Raw genomic sequence first — 17,050 nt, forward strand, 5'->3', positions numbered from 1 at the left:
CTGAGGTAGTGCTAATCTCTTTCCAGACGTGTGTTTGATGTATGTTCTCTTTTGTGCCTTGTGTGGTGTAATAGAGAATTCCCCTTTCTTTTTCTTGCTCTTGCCATGAAAATTATCATGTCTGAGTTGAGAAAATACCTTAAATCCTGGACAGGGAGGAGTTTTGCAGTTGTCTGAGTGTGAACACACCTCCTGGGGAGTGGGGATTTGTGATTGCTTTGTCAGCCTGCTTGGAGAAAGGCATCTCCAGCCGTATTCCAAACACAAGCCTCTTCCCTAAATGGAGAGATCCTCCTACTCTCAAATGACACATTTTCAGGCAAAAGCCCTGTGGTATAGTTCAGAGTGAAATGGGCTTGTTTTACCATTGCACGTGCTGTGAGAAAACATGGATCCACCAAAGGAGAGTAGGCATGCGATGGGAGAAGTCCCTTGCCCAGTTTAGCAAGCCCTCTCTGTTGAACTGGGGTGGAAAGGGCAATGCTGCCCAACCTCCCTCCCTCCCCCTGCCCTGACCTCCAGGCAGACACATCTCTGCAGGATCTTGGGAGGGTCCACTGAAGCGCCAGCAAGGACCACAGTTCCCAGAGGTCTTAGAGTGTGCTGGGTTAGGTGCTTGAACCTTGTTGGGTGAACATAAATACATTCAACGCAAGGTGGGGAAAATGTTAACTAGGGGTGGCTGAGAAGGAAAAGAATATGAAAATACTAAATCTATTTGAAGAACTGAATGGAATAGACTGGGAAAGATATTTGATCCTTTTATGTAACATTTAGGCTCACTCTAGACCCTGGCTGATGAATTTCCATATTCTTGGAGTTTGAGGGCAGAGCTGTTGTTCATTTAGCAGTAAATGCTAGGACTGGATGGAAGGAATGTCATCCCTAACTGAAGTCGAAGTGTAGTCCTTTGGTCTCACTGGTGACTCAGATTACAATAATGCAATATGGACAGCCTTCATCTTCTTCACACACACACACACACACACACACACCCCTTACTGTATTACAAATGGCTAGTAAAAGAAATGTAACAAAATGCTGATTCTGATAAAGTCCGATTAAATATACCCCCTCTGTTTTGTCTCTGATTTTGTTGTATGTGAGAAATTCAGCCCTTTTCTCTTTATCCTCCCAGTCTCTGTTCATCAGCATCTTCTGTGCTTTCAAGAATCTTATACTATGAACCAGTTTTTCAAATCCTGAACAAGAACTTTTCCCATATAATAAAGTTCCATATAAATATAGCTAATGTCCATAAAACTAAAAAGATATGTCAGCAAAGACCCAAACAGTCAATTTATTGCCGTTAAACATCCTGCCCGGACATTTTATTTACAATCAAAGCTTGTTATATAAGGCAATCCTTCTTCCCTTGATATCTTTTTTATCTCACAGGTTACAAATTACTGCCTTTCTCTTTATATCCCATATGAAATAATGAATTCGTTCATGCATGTCCTTTGAATACAATCTTTCTGTTTCTTTTTAAAAAGCGTCTTTGGATGATCTCTTGAAAGTATACAGAAAAAAAATCTGTCAATTAGTCCCTTTTAACTAAAAGAAGTTGTATCACGCTAAGTTTAAACAAATGAAAGATATTACTGAACACTCTCTTTGTTAATAAAATACCCCCAATGTTATACAAGTTTACAGAAACTTCTCTGTTTTCCTCGCTATCTTACATTTCATTATACGCTTTTTGCTTGGTAGATATACACAGGAGGAAATGTGCGTAGCTCTTTCTATAGGTTTTCTGAATGGGGCTGTTTGGGGACAGAGGGAAAAGTACAGGCCATTCTGACAGAAGAAGCAAAGCAGCCTAGCTTGTCAAATATAAGGATACAAACCCAGCGACTCATTCACATATCTGTTTTAAAAAGGTTACTTTAACTTGTGATACAAACCAGTCCAGCCTCTTCCAGGCTCCCAAAAAAGCCTTTGTGTGACTTCCCAACTGTATGCTCCACAGCTTCTAAATTGTCCCTCAGATGATGTTATGGGAACACTGGGAAGGAGACCTTCTATTAAATGACACAATCAATCATCTACATCTGCTGGTGCTTGTCAGGAGAAACCTGGCACGGGCGTGCAGCTTCTATCTGACTGCGCCTGCATCTGTGAGCAGGTTCCGAGACTTTATCTTGCACAGGAGAACAGTAAAGGCTTCCCTTCTTGTGCCAGATCTGCTCCAGAGATACTAAATTCCTCCATGATAATGAGGTGTCCAGAATAGTAACAAGAGGCCAGAAGTGTGCTTTTGGTTTAAACTGTGCTGGAATCTCTGCTGACTGTGGGCAACTGCAAACTTGCACCATGTACCTGAGCGAACTTGGCCCAGAGCGAGCTGAAACCTTATCAGGTGCCAGATCTCCTGGGCTATACGTGAGAGGTATAGCATTACCCTATGTCTAGCACAGCTGTGACAGGCGGAGTGAGAGAAGACTGTGTGGCAAGTAAAGCCATTTCTCTTCACGGTCCTGTAGTACCTGCTTACAAGGCTTTTTCCTGGGTTTTAATGCTGGCGGTAAGAAATAGTTCTGTCTTCTCCTCTGCCAAATTTTGCATGCAAAATACTTAGAAAACAACACTTCTTTGCAGGTGCAGTTAATATGGGTACTGAGCAGTACAAATAATTACCTGCCTGGCAAAGCGGATGGAGAAATACTTCCCATTCAAGTTTCTGATAGGTGGGGAGTGGAACTGTGGAAATTCCCTGGACTGTGTCATTTTAAGTTTTGCAGATGTTCTCCCTATGGCATTTTCCTCCCATCTCCGGTTTAGCCACAGCACAAAAATGTTTTGACCAACACTGCAGACTCAGGAAAGGTCATACACGTAACTTCTTGTGACATGTTTTTCTTAACCTCTCTACCTGCTGTGGGTAGTCTGCAACCTCCTGTGCTGACAAGTCCGTGATGGCTAGGGCTGTGATTAATGGGATTTCATTAATGCTTGTGCAACTATCCCTGAGAACCCTCAGAGGTGCTCCAGTCTCCTCCTCACACTGTGAACCTTGTAATGGCAAGAAGTGCAGACGGATATGTTGGAGATTCTCTATCCAAAACTTTTCCCCTAGGCAATATGGGTAAATCATGATTTGTATTGGAAAGGTTAATATGTAATAATTATGGCTACATTGTCCTAATAAGGAGGAAGACTAAAACATTCTGTTACTGCCAGCCTAGTATTCCACCTTTGAGAAGAGGTTTCTTCATGCATGACCACGTAGTAGGGTTAGCTGGGACTCCTCCCTGATCTGGGCTTGGATGGGAAGGAAGAGAGGGAGGAATACACAGACTGGTGGCACAACAGGTATTTCTTCCTCAGTGGGAGAAAATGGAGTAATTTGTCTGCAAAGGAGATGGAAGGACTGAGGGACATTTTTAAGACAGAAGTACGATGCTGGGGGTAGATGCATGTACCTTCACTGTGCCCCTGTTCTGAGCTGGCAGGTGGAACTGGTCCAAAAGTTATCTAGTTGTGTTAGCTGTGCCCAAGCGAGTAATATTCTCCCCATCTTTCTTCTCTGGTTTGCTCCTCTGTGTGTTTTATGTTGTGTCAGGTGACAAATGTCTAGTGTTGTTTTTTCTTTGAAATAATTAGGGTCCAGCTGCTATCGCTATATTTGCCTGGTGCAGTACCTCTTCAAGTGCAGAACCGCGTATTTAAAGGAATTACTACTGGTGGAGTATATTCAATGACTGTAGTATGATGGGAGTGGATTAGGGAAGGATTAATTGGTGTCCGCTCTGTCCTTGTTACCTTTTTTTGAGCATTCACTACTGACAGTCTGACACAGCTCAACCTTCCTATGCTCTAGTCTGTTGTTATCTATACATCACACCAGCAGCTCTTTTTCTTTAAGTTTATTTGAAATGACTGGGTTTTATTTTAATTTTGTATTCTTGTACTGTGGTAACATGACACATAAATATGCCTAAATTTCTTGTGCCATGTTGCCTCACAGCAGGAGCTCTGAGAGGGCAAGGTGTCAATGACAATGGGAGACATGGAAGGCTAACTAACATACGTTATTCATCTAAAGCCTCTAGAAACAGAAGAGCAGCTCCCATGGACTGTCATGGGTTCCAGAGGACCACATGCATTTCCATTATTCAGAAGTATTCATGCATATTGAGGACTGAAGGTAGCTAAGGTAAAATAAGCTACTGTCTCAGTCCTTGATTTGCATGATTTTAGAAAAGCCAGGTCTGCTTATGGTGACGGCACTGGACACAACAGTCAAAAATTGCTTATGGATCTGACACTGTAATGCATATAGCAGTGAAATTGCAGAGAGCTCAAAGATTCAGGCAGCTTCCCTGAGCACACACTGCACAATGCAGCTTTGTGTCTGTCCTATGGGAGGGGGGAAAGAATAGTATCACAGAGGCGGTAGATCCCAGATTGATGAGGCTGCTGTGCTTCGGGTAGGTATGAACTGAGCAGAAACTGTGTAATGTAAAAGGAAGCGATGTAGCTGGTTTAAAACACAAATTCTAATTTCATATGTGTCCTGGTTAGGAATAGGAGCAAAAGTCCCAATACTTGTTAGGTACAACTGTTTGTTCAGAAGACGCAAGACTCTATGCCAGAATAAACGACCAGCAGGTAGGTGATGGCCTGTCTCAGAGGAGCCATGGGGCATCTCTCACATAATTTCTAAGTTATATTCTCAAGTCCTTAAAGTGGTGAAAGAAGTTTTTCAAGCCCTTTACTCTTATCTAACCAAGGTCCCCTTGCAAATTACTGAAGCTCTAGAAAGTTGTTTTGTATCACTGTGCAACTTTTCATCCAATTTTGGTATAATTCTGAACTGACTAACACTGATAACTCTTTGAAAAAAAAATAATGTTTTAAAGTCTATCTGAGCTTTATCTGTACCTGTAGATGTACCATTTTCTTCTGTTAAAAATGTTCTCTTCTCCATGACTTCTGATGCTTTCAGAAAAAGGGGTCATTATGTTTCCCTTGCTTTCACTAATCTTGCCAGAAGGCTTTGGGATTTTGCTGAAGTAATTCTATGAAATCCCACATACAACAACGTATAGCATGTATCTTTAGCAGTAGGTTATGTAAGGCCCTACTTAAAAACATGAAGACATTCAGCCAGAGTCATTGCTTTTTTATGAAGCACATTCTTCTTGGTGTTCTTATGTGGGTGGGTTTTTTTTTGTTTGTTTGTTTGTTTTTTTTTCCTAAGTATCCTAGCACTGGGGGAACTGATACACTATTTATTACTATAGCCTGCTGCAGTCTAATATTTATAAACCAGGGATAAAGACTTGAAAATGAAAGCAACAAAAAGGGCAAGACAAATCATTGGTTCTTCTAGCTTTTTGTCTGGGGGCTTGAAACATTAAATACAACTTTAAAAATTCTCTAGAAAAGCTAATTGTGGTGATGAAAGTAAATTCTACCTTAATCGCTTCTTCTGACATAAACCAATAATGCAGTGACATTTTACTAAGGCCAAGGTAATAATTTTATATCAAGTCTTCCAGCCCCATCAAGTGTTGTCACAGTCAATCAGGGTGGCAGAAGTCTCATGGACTCGTTGTGCATACCCAAGTGTGGGAGCAGAGCAATGGGTTCCTCCCTACCTGAATCATCCTGTAGTCTCTGATGATCTCCTCCACCTTTTTATGGTAGGAAAGATCTTGTGGAAGACACACAAACAAAAAGACTAATCAGAGTTAGTTGAAAATTGTCAAGGATAACAAAAACAGTAGAAGACTATGGGGTTTGGGGGTTGCATGGGTATTTTTTTTATTAGAAAATGCATATTTCTTGACAAAAACATTTGTTCAAATGCTCTCTTCAAAACTCTTCTTTCACTTCCCCAGAATGAAATTTGTGAGTGTGCTCATGTACTCAGTCATTATTCCTTCTTAACCCCTAGAGTAAAACTTGTCTTAGTTTTCAGGTATCTGTATTTAAAACCTTCTTCTGCCAGAGTCAAATCAGTGGCTTTACCAGCACCTCACAGCTGAATGGCTTGTTTTCTTGTTTAAGTATTTAATTATTTGACGGGAGTAAGGGAGCAAATTTACTATAATTTCCAGTTTATCCTGATGTAAAAGGGAAGTTGTCATGGCCATTTTATATTTTGTCTATTCCTATGAATATTTAATTGGAGTTGTTTTCATGTCTTCCTCCCAAGGGTAATCTCTCTGATATTTTTTCAGCCTTCAGAACAGCTAGTCTTGTTTAAGCTATACTCATTTATCTTATGATGCTTTTAGCTGACCATTTTAAGAAAGTCTGGATCTCATGCAGAATTATTAGCCAACAGTTTTTATACGTCCACTTGGTTTTTCAGATGAGTCACTGTTTTGCTTCACAGAGGTCTGTGTTACTCTTGTACTTCCTGCCCAAGAGCAAATAAGGAGGAATTTTCTCATAGGTAATTGTGTCACAGTGGTGGCTGGGAGCTGCCATTAAATCTCCAGACTCATTTAGAAATGCTTGTAGGCCCTGCCCTGAAAAGCTGCCATTGCATATGAGATGAGTAAATACAGATAGAGAGCAAATGTGGTGGTCACACTGGCCAGTGCGGTAGGCTTTGACCGGGGGATTAGAGTTATGACACAAAATACGACACATGCTAAGATGTACTGCATAAAGGTAACCCCACGTCTGTAGATGAACCACGCAGGATGAACCCAGGAACCACACCAAAACTAACTGTTCAGGAGTTTTGCTATCATAAAATGGCATTTAGGTTCTTCCCAAGAGTTTATGGTGGTTATAGTCTACTCTGTTTTTTGACTACATTGCCTCAGTTGTAAGACCAGGATTGCTGTATCGTGATTTTACACTAGAATTACAGTTTGGTCTGAGATTCAAAGTGTAAAGATGTGCAAATCAAAAATAGCGGGGCTGGAGCTTGCTAGTTGAAACCATATGTTCATGCTTTGGTTGCAAACTTGAGGGTTTAAACTGAGCTTCCTTTTTTTTATGTGTGTGTTCATATTAAAAAAAAAAAAAATAAAAAGGAAGGAAAACCCCCAAAAAAGGTCAAAACTATGTAGCCATGAATGCAAGTGGAAATGAACGTGAAAAGTTGTTTTGGTTCACATTGATTGACATTTGCTTGCACTAACCTGCATTTTCACTTGACCCTGCAAATACTTCTAAACAGCTGAATATATGGAACAAAATTTATAGCCAAGACTAATAAATTACAATGCCAGGATCTTAAGGTCCTCAGTAACTGTAAATCAGTAGAGCTGCAGAAATCAACTGAGCTGTGCTAATTTACACAAGCTAAGTGTCTGACCTTTAGTATTCATTAGCATCATTAACATTTCTTAAATGATGGCAACTGGAATTTGAGAACAGTACCAAAAGTTAGATAAAAAAATACCCTTGCACCTCCCCAGGTGAAACACAAAATAATTTCATAGGTAATTAAAATTCTTGTAAAAATTATGACTATATAGTTTGTTCTCTGTGGAGAATTAGCATAAAATCTACTGATATCAAACAACAGCTTGTGCCATATGCCAAGAACACCTCCTTGTTAGAGGAAAAAACCAGGATTTTGGAATGGTTTCCACAATTGTGTCATAGAAAAGTCTTGTGGTATCGTTCCTTTTATTTTCCTCTCCTTTAGACTGCATTTAAACACAAACAATTTGTGAGCCAGAAGAGCTTAATACCTGAGGAATTCTAATCTGCATATTCCCACTTTGAGTCAGGTACGGCTTTCTACATTTTATAAGAAACTTCAAAGTGCTCCTTGGTTTCCCTCCAGCCAAAAGTTTGGGGGGCCACATACCATTTCTTTATCTGTCTTCTTAAGCCAAGTCTCCAGGCTTGATATATGAACATACACTTCCAATTAAACTTATACAAACTTGTATAAATGTACAGCAGGGCGATACTGTTGCGGTTAAATTTGGGTTACTTTATTTTGGGGTTGTTCTGATTCAGGTTTCAGAAAATTATGAGGTAATGAAAGCAGCAGTCTGTTCACCAAACTTACAGCTGTGATCTCTAGTTGCCAGACTCCGAGACACACTGTAACATGCTTTGAACCATTTTTGCTTTTCCTTAAGTCTGCCCATGCAAAAGAGGGTTTCTAGGAGTGGGAAAATTGCGGCGCAGGCTGCCAGCAGCCTTCTGAGTCACGGTGAGACAGCTGTTGAAGAGTTTGCAAAGCGTTACCTGAATGAATTTTTTAACAGAACTATTCTTTTGATAGGCCTTTTTTTCTTTCGTTCGTTCTTTTTTTTTTTTTTTTTTTTTTTTTTTTTTTCCTGAGAGCTTGTTTTTAAGAAAGATGGTAAACATTTTGCAAATCTTTTTTTTACAAAACTTCTGTTTGGCAGGCAGAGCATAAGTTAATCAGATCTATCCTCATTTGAAACTGTGAGCACTACTCTAGTTCTCAATACGGTATAGCTTTTTAGACGTTGGTTGACTTGTTCAGAACAAGATTTTGGCAGATTTAAAGTACTAGCAATGTGCAAAGCAAGCTGTCTTGATGGGACAGATGGCTTTGCCATGACTGGGTGTCTTCAGTGTGCAACTACATTTCCAAGGCAAAAGACACTGTCCTGAATTGAATATTTTCTTGTTATTTTGGCAAATGATCCCACTTTTCCAGACTGCTAATGAAAATAACCACAGCTTATTCATTTAAAAAACTCACCTGCTAGTTATAGAAATAGGCTCATAGACCAGGTACAGCTCTGTACATATAGAATTTGCAAAATATCAGTCTTCTGAGATGAAAAGCAAACTTATTTCACATGAAATAGCTATGTTCTACTTCGCAATTTTTTAAAAATCAGTCTGCCTTGCACTTACTAATTCCTTTGGGTTTGGTGGTTTGGTATTTCTAAGTAGTGGAATATAATGTCGTTGTTTCTATTTCTCAGTGCACAGGAAAATAATAATAATGATGATGTCAGATATATTTCCTGTTTGGTCTGTGCTAATGAATTGGAATTAGAGTGTGCAGGATTCCCATCTTGCCCATGACAATACGCAGTTTGATAAGGAATCCTCTGGAAATGACAGACTATGTGAGGAATGAACTGCTACCCGGTGTGATTAGTGGGGAAGAATTTGAGGTGTAAAATATGACTATCACCTGCTTATTTTCATCTGTGTTTTAGACTGTGGCAAGATTTTGGAGCTAAATGCTGCTTTTTGTTATCATTAAAGCAATCCAGGAAGATCTTAAGAGCTCGACTGAAATTGTCACCTTTTTAGTACCTTTTGAATCAGCCCTAGGGGGTGAAATACACCTTCTAAACAGATGGTCTGAGATATTTTTCTGTATTCCCTGATTCATTCTGTGAACCTGTTATGGAGAATGAAAGCAGTGACAAATCACAGCCACAAATGGAGAGCAGTCTCAGAGGTAGCTCAGCCTGGTGTGTAATAAGGCTGTTGATGTGATGAGGATTCAGCAGCAGTGCGCAACAGCCATTCCAGCTACTTCATGGGCTCTTGCAGCAGACCGAGGCATACGGCACTCAACTCGCAGGACAATCGTTTTTACAGTGCTCTGGGATTTCCTGCTCAAAGCCTGGCTGGTTGTTAGGTGACCTTCTCACCTTTATGGCAGGATGGGTACAGAAGGGGGACATGGCCCGGTAGTTGCACATGAATCGTGGTGTTTGGAGATGCCAGATGTCTACTGCAATAGGAGATGCAGGGATGTGCGCAGCACCTGTGCCCTGCTTCCTGTGGATCTGGTTGGGCCTGTTCAGCAATGAATCCATATTTTTCAGGAGAACTTAGACATACTGAGTCAGTCCTTGTCCTCTGTGTCCTTGGGTCATAATGTATACTGCCTACATTATGCAATGTACTACACTGGGTCTGGAAAACCTTTCCAACCGAGTCTGAATGGAACAAAACCAAGTTCTTTAGCTGCAGCTCCTCAGAATGGAGCCACCCTCTATGCCAGAGATGTTCCACTTGCCTCTTTGTGCTCCTTTAGGTCCACTTAATTCTGCTAGACCCTTTTCTCTGTTCTGCTGTTTTTCAAACGTGTTCTGCCTATGGACTATAAAGCCCTCTTGATCTGGCGAAACTCAGTGCACAGCACAGAAGAGCCTCACGCTTGCTCTGGTTTAACTTTACATCTCTGTTCGCTCACTCTTTTGGTGGCTCAGGGGCTGGTATTTGTCACTGGTACAAGGTGCGGAGTGGGCACAATCTGTTGATGTCTAACGGGGGAGAAAGTAAGGTGGCATAGATCAGCTTTCCCCTATCACTTCTGCATTTCATGCCCTGCTCCAGGGATCTCACATGCCCCGGAGACATCATGTCTGGCAATTTGTTGACATACAGAAGGTCAGCAGGGACTAAAAGTCAGATGGTGGCTGACTGGTGACTGAGGTCCCTCTTTTATCAAAGACTCACAAGGTCAGCTCTGCTGACCTGCAGAATAACAATTATTGCTTACTGGACTGTAGGCTGACTTCTTACAATTAATCAGTTGCTGCTTTTGAACAGGCCTTGGCAGAATGAATCCCAGGTTGTAGCGGTTAACACCTCCAAAATGTCTTTGTTGCATGTTGCTTTAAATATTGGTACTTTCCATGTGTACATTAATTTTGATTTCACGAAAATCACTGCTTCTACATCCAGAAACAAGTAAGAAGGGCTAAACTGTAGCAGCTTTATGAGTTTTTTAAATGATCAGAAGAAGACACAAGAGCAAATGCTGATGCCTTTGTGTATGGAACATACGTAAACCTTCCCAGACGGCCTGGAGTTGGGATTTTGCCTTGTGTTTATCACTAGTGTGTCTGCAGATCGGATTTAGGCATTCTCCCATATATTGAAATACCATTTCATGGCTCTTCTTTTTCTCCCTGTTTTGATCCATGATATAATCCTTTGGGTGTGCCAAAGATTTAGTCAACAGTCCAAAACAAATAATAAGGCTATCTGGTCAGATTCTATCATTAGTTGAGTCAGATTTGTACAACCTGATTAAATCAGGGCATACACAACACGTTTAAATATCACATGGCCTGGCAGAGGGATAGGTACCAGGAGGTCACAAGACATTTCCAACAAATGAAAACATTCAGGTTTAGACCCATGAATAAAAGATAGACTTCATTAACACAGAGATTTAGCTAGTCAATCCGACTCTACATAGCCTGCATCAAAAGAAATTCCTGGGAATGAGATTACCTTAAACAGCACCTGAATCTCTCCTGTTGCCCATTAATTATTTCTGTTTACCTAGTACTGGTAGAATACCACATGAAGAACTTGCAACACAAGGCATAGATCCTGCAGATCTTAATGCAAGCATTCAGCTTTGTATAGGAAATCAGATGCATAAAAGTTTGTGGGATCAAGATAAAAAATGACAATATTAAAATGAAGGAAAGACTAAAACTCGAAGTTATTCTTTCTGAGATAAGTCTGAAATATAGCAATAAAATATTTAAGTTTTTATTTATCTTGCACATTAACACTTGTCATTTAACTCTCTTCAAGGAGGTGATGTAAAAGTGCCAGAAAATGTTTCTCTATTGGATTTTGACTGTGGCTCATACACTTGAATCAGAGGGTTGGTTAAATATAATGTATGCCTTTTCGCTGTGGAAACAGTTAGCAAAATTTATCTCCTTGAGACAGTCCCTCTCCATCTTGTACCCGTCATTCTGTAAGCCATTATTTTAACTTAAGCTTTCATACTTATTCTGGATAATTCACTTAGTCTCCGAGGACATTTTCCCCTGACTCCTTTGTTGCTGGAAACAGATTTAGTACTGACAGGCAGAGTTGTGTGTAGGTGTGGGAAGACAGACACACCTCATATAGATAAAACCCAGAAGTTTTTATAGGTAAGGTTATGAGGTAGTAAGAGATCAGCTTAGGGGAGGGTCTTTCTACTTGTTTTGAAAAAATCACAGAGAATTCTGCCATAAAGTAAGGTAACATTTTCATAATTCATCTGCCTAAGTATTTACAGAGTACTTGCATCGAAGAACTGTGTGCTTTCCACTCCAAATAATTATGAAGAGCATCAGCTTTCATTTCAGGAGAGTCCTTGGAAATGTCCGCTTCCAACTGTAATGTTTTGAGAAGTTTTTCAATGCAGTTTCACCCAAAGAGAAATGTGCTATGGGAACATATTGACTTTGATGAAAATTGGCAGGAAAAAGTGCCTAAATAAATGTTTATAAACATTTTTTTTTACTTTATTTTGATAAGATAATAAGGTATTTTGACTTTCCGCTATATTAAAACAATTTGTTTTGCATGTTGGCTTTCATAGTTACCTTACTGAAACTAAACATTAGAGTTTTTACTGTCTGCAAAACTATTTTCCTTCTGAATCGGACCAAAAGTGAACACCCAAATTTTAAGGTTTCAAGAGAAATGGAAGTTCAGTTCTTCTGGAAAGTAGAGGCTGGGCTTGGAAAGACAGATTTTGGAGCCATAAAATACTTGAAGCTTGTGACCACTTTGCTTATGAAATCATCAGACTTTTGTGGCTGGCTTTTTAAATTATATCCAAATAATCATAATTACCATGTGCCTGATTTGTATATGCCATTACCACAAACAGAGACACATGGAAGGTGATGCTGTTGCTTAACTTGTGTAAGAAAAAGTTTCTTTGCACAGCATATATGACGTGCAGAAGTAATCCCATGGATATGCCTTAGGATTGTAGGATGACTTTTCAGTTTTAGTGGAGGTGGGTGGGGTGGGGTGGGAAAAGTGGGTCATTGTCTCCACCACTTATTTTTATAGGAATACAAGGCAATTTAATGGATTTTTATGAGACTGATGTGAGGGTAATGGAGAACAGAGTGAGACGCTGCTACCTTAAAAGGTTTTTCCTTCTAATTGTTCTCAAACTATTTACAGGGAGCGTTTTAAGTTTCTGGTCTTTCAGTTTATTCTGTAGCCACAAACCAAACAAATATCAGCCAAACAAATAAAACTAGACAGCTGCGCTACTATTTTGTATGTGGTTTTGCATCTTAGGGTGATTCTGTACTTTGTGCATTTAGGGACATCTACAAATGGCAAGAAAGGTCAATACTCCTTTATTGTGCTCTTTGCTCCCCAGCATTTGAAAGAGAGTGTATTTTTCTTCTCTAGACTAGTCACTATGTTCTTCTTCAGTTCATCCATCTGCAGTCTACTCCTTCTGCTTCACATTGGTGATGAATTATACTCTGCTTCCTCCATCTAATCCTTTTCATTTATTTATATTTTATGGAGGAAACATAAAAGACTCCTCATAAAAATCCAACTGTTTTTGATAAACCTTGTCATGTGCAAATAATGGAGCCTTGTCAAGCACAAGTCTTGCTGGAAATTTATACCTTCTAATAATATTAACGGGAGAGAATCAGGAACAAATAATGAATATATTGAACTGGATTCAAAGCATGTTTATGGTTTTAAATTGGTGGCAATAAAGTATTTTTTTATCCAGAAATGTTTTTACATGTTAGAGTAATTCAAATACCATGTTGTGCTTGAACTCTGCAGTGTTTAGCCTAGCAGAGCTATGCAAACCATCCTGTACCATAGCACAGCAAAGAAGACCGACTTTCCAAGGTTTGATGGCAGGGAGAGGAAAAGAAATCCCTGATTAATAATACAAGAGGAAACAAGACAGAGTTTGGGGCAAGGAAGCAAACTGGTGGTCAGCTGAGGTCTATCGGTGGGTTAGCAAAAAATGATAGGGGCACAGAGGTTAAAGAAAACTAATCAAAGACAGATTTTTATTAGAATATTAACTTTCCTTCAGCAGCAAACTTCCTTGGCCAGCGGCAACTTGTCAGAACAGAAATGTTTGTTGTTTCTGACTGCTAAAGCTGTGGATATCTGACAGGGCATAAGGACAACTGCTCATGCGCAGGTAAAGTTAACATCCAAAGGAAACTACGATTGCCTCTTGTTAAAGTCTTCGGCTATCTCTTTGCTGTGTGACATTTTATTTTCTATTATAATTTTTGCTTTGAGAATAAGACTAAACAGAATGTTAATCGTTTGCTGATGATACCAATTAGCATTTTACAGCACTTTACAAATGTCAGCGAATGAAGGGGCTCTCTCAGGAAGAAAACTTTGTGTTGAACTGGCAGAGTCTAATCCAAACAAATGGATCCCTTTAATGAAGAGGTTTCCTAGTAGCACAGCTAGTTCTCTGAATATATTGTCTGTGCATCTTCACAGAACTGATATTTATGCTCCCCTGAGTGCTTCTTTTTGCATGAAATACTTGTTTTATATCTTTTAAGGAGTGACAGTCTCTGTAATTCCCTTTCAGGTAACATATCCAAGCTGTCATGTTGAACTACTGGTAGAAATAATATTGGAAAATGAAGAAACAAAGACAAAAAATTATTTTTCAATTTAGAAAACTTGTTCTCCCATGTGAGGCCTGTGTTCAGAGTTGTGTTTTGTAAATTTTGAAGGTTTCCTTGAGACAGGTATGAAGAGAAAACTTACTCTTACTTTCAGAAGATAATAATGTTTTACTTTCATTTTGATGTGGAACAAAGACCCCTTCTGTGCCTTCTCCCATCTCCTCTTTCAAAACTTTCTTGGCAGACTGGGCTGGAGCTCAGCCCTTGGGTTTTGGCTTTGCAAGATTAACACAACTGTTGCTGAACTGGGCAGCTGCCAATCAGCCAAAGAAATAAGTTAACAAGAAATCAGGCAGATTTGAGGGAACTGGTTCTTTCACACTTCATCAATTATAATTCTCTATAAAACAGTGGGACTTTAATGGTCTCTGACAAAGTAATTCTGCCACTGTTTTTGTCTTGCTCCACATGGCATCAGTTGTGATGCATTATATATAGGACCAGATGTCAGGGATGAACCAATTGATTTTGCAGTGTTTCACAAAATGGTGACCTTTACAAAAAGGATGCCAAAACCAGTCACAACTCAAGCCTCGTAGTTGACTTTACAAAGGAAACTTCAAGTTTTGCAGGTATTAGCCTTTATGATGAGGTTAGTGACAAGCTTCCAACAACATGTAACTTCTGATAGATCTGGCATTTTATTTTTTCAAGGGTTTGACATAGATATATATATTATATTGTTGCCAAGCCTTCGCCTATGGCATGTTTAAATATAACTTTTAAATTACCTTCAGAACTGATGACGCCCTCCTCATCACTTTCCTTCCCACCATGAATCCCTGAAATAGCACACCAGTTTCTAAATAGAACTTGTTATAGTTGGATGCTTCACAGTAGTATCATTTTCATACTGCTCAGGACGGGTTTGGATTTCTCCTCGCCTGAATTACATCAATGTAACTGAAAAGGGAATAGAGGGCTGGTGGAGTTTTTCTGAAGAATTTTACTCCAGGTGCTTGCAGTCTGACCCCTAAAGTCAGAAAGTGAATTGCCAATTGGGTGTTTGACAACCGCCGTTTATCACTTGGGCATGATGGCACATGAGACATTACTTAAGAAAAAGAATTGTAATTCTGAATGACCTGTGGGACTTGGTCAATGTATACAAGCTGTAGATCTCTTGCTGCAGAAAGAAATTAATCAAAAGCAATAATTTGGACATGATCTTTTCCATCATGACCAATATATTCTATGTTTACCTTCTCGATACTCAGAATGGTGGCTTTTCTGGGAGATTAGAGGGAGGAAGCAAGCAGGGTTGCTGGTTTTATTTCTGTTTTTATTATTACACTAATTTTTGAAGGGTTGCTGTCTAGGACCTGATTTCTAAATCTGATGATGCTTTTCCAAGGATTCACCAGCCCTTTCCCAGTGTTTAACTAACAGAATCTATGACATCCTGGGAACTGTATGAGTACTAAGGCTAAAACTAAAAATTTCTGATTCAGAAACTGGTCATTGTTTTTTGTTTTCTTTTTTTTTTTTTTTCCCCTCTCAGGATGAGAATATGAATATACATATCTATCACCTATATAAATATATATTCTGTACTCTGGGGCTTGGAAATTCTTAATTGTGTAATTCTGAAATCTGATTATGGTTATTCCCACACACATAGAGGACACTTGAAAAGACAAGTTGTGTCAAGCAGCAAGGAGCAGCAGCTGCCTTAATTTTATTTTTTTAATGATTTAGAAAACATTTAAAGTGGAACATCCTAACAACTTGATTTCAGTAGTATGATATAGTCTATATGTAGTAGTGCTACTTATGAGTCAGAGGAGCCTATAAAAATGTAATAATTAAAATTCCATATTAAAAAGGAAGTTAAATGTGTTAATTCTGAATCTGTGGGAACTTCACTTATTTTACTGAAATAGCAATTTTGGAGCACTTTCCTCCTCCACCCCAGTCTCTGCTGCTTTTCACGGGGCTAGCAGTGTTTGGCTAGAAAAGATTCTCTTCCTCCATAGCCTCAGCTACATCCCCCAGCCAGCCCAGATCAGGCAGCACTACCGCAGGCACTGGGAGTTTAAGCTCCCATGTCTGTTTCAGGTGTTTGTGATCAACAACTGGAAGGCAAATGTGGACTCTCCAAACAAAAGACCAGATGTTTCAAATAATCCTTTAAATGCTAAAGTTTATTCTTATGATGTATACAGATTCAGGACATTAAATACATAGATAATCTCATTCCAAAAAATCCCTTTGCTCATCTGTAAGGATTTGACCAATATGTTAAATGCCCAGATTGGAATTAGAACTTCTTTTTTTTTTTTTTTTTTTTTTTTTTTATATACTACATATATATAGTGCCTTTTTATACAGCTGCAAATAAGATATGTTGTATTTCATTCTCCAAAATAAAGTCTGAGTAAGGTCAGGGTCTCTCAACCTTAGCCCTACTTTTCTTTCCTACTTGTGATACTTGGCTCTAATAACTCATGGAGTTGATTCAGTCAGCATTTTAAATACTGTGTGTGTCCTCTTCCATCATTCATAACATGAAATGATGAAAAGCACTGTAACTAATTTTATGCAACATAATGAAATTAAAAGCTTTTGGTATTACTGTACTGCAGGTATAAATCTAACAAAATGTGGTGTTGGAGAGAGAATGGACTATGTAGGTAAGTATTGGAATAATTTATTTGGCATTTTCT

Source organism: Falco punctatus (assembly GCF_963210335.1).
Source record: "Falco punctatus genome assembly, chromosome: 13".
Classification (NCBI taxonomy): Eukaryota; Metazoa; Chordata; class Aves; order Falconiformes; family Falconidae; genus Falco; species Falco punctatus.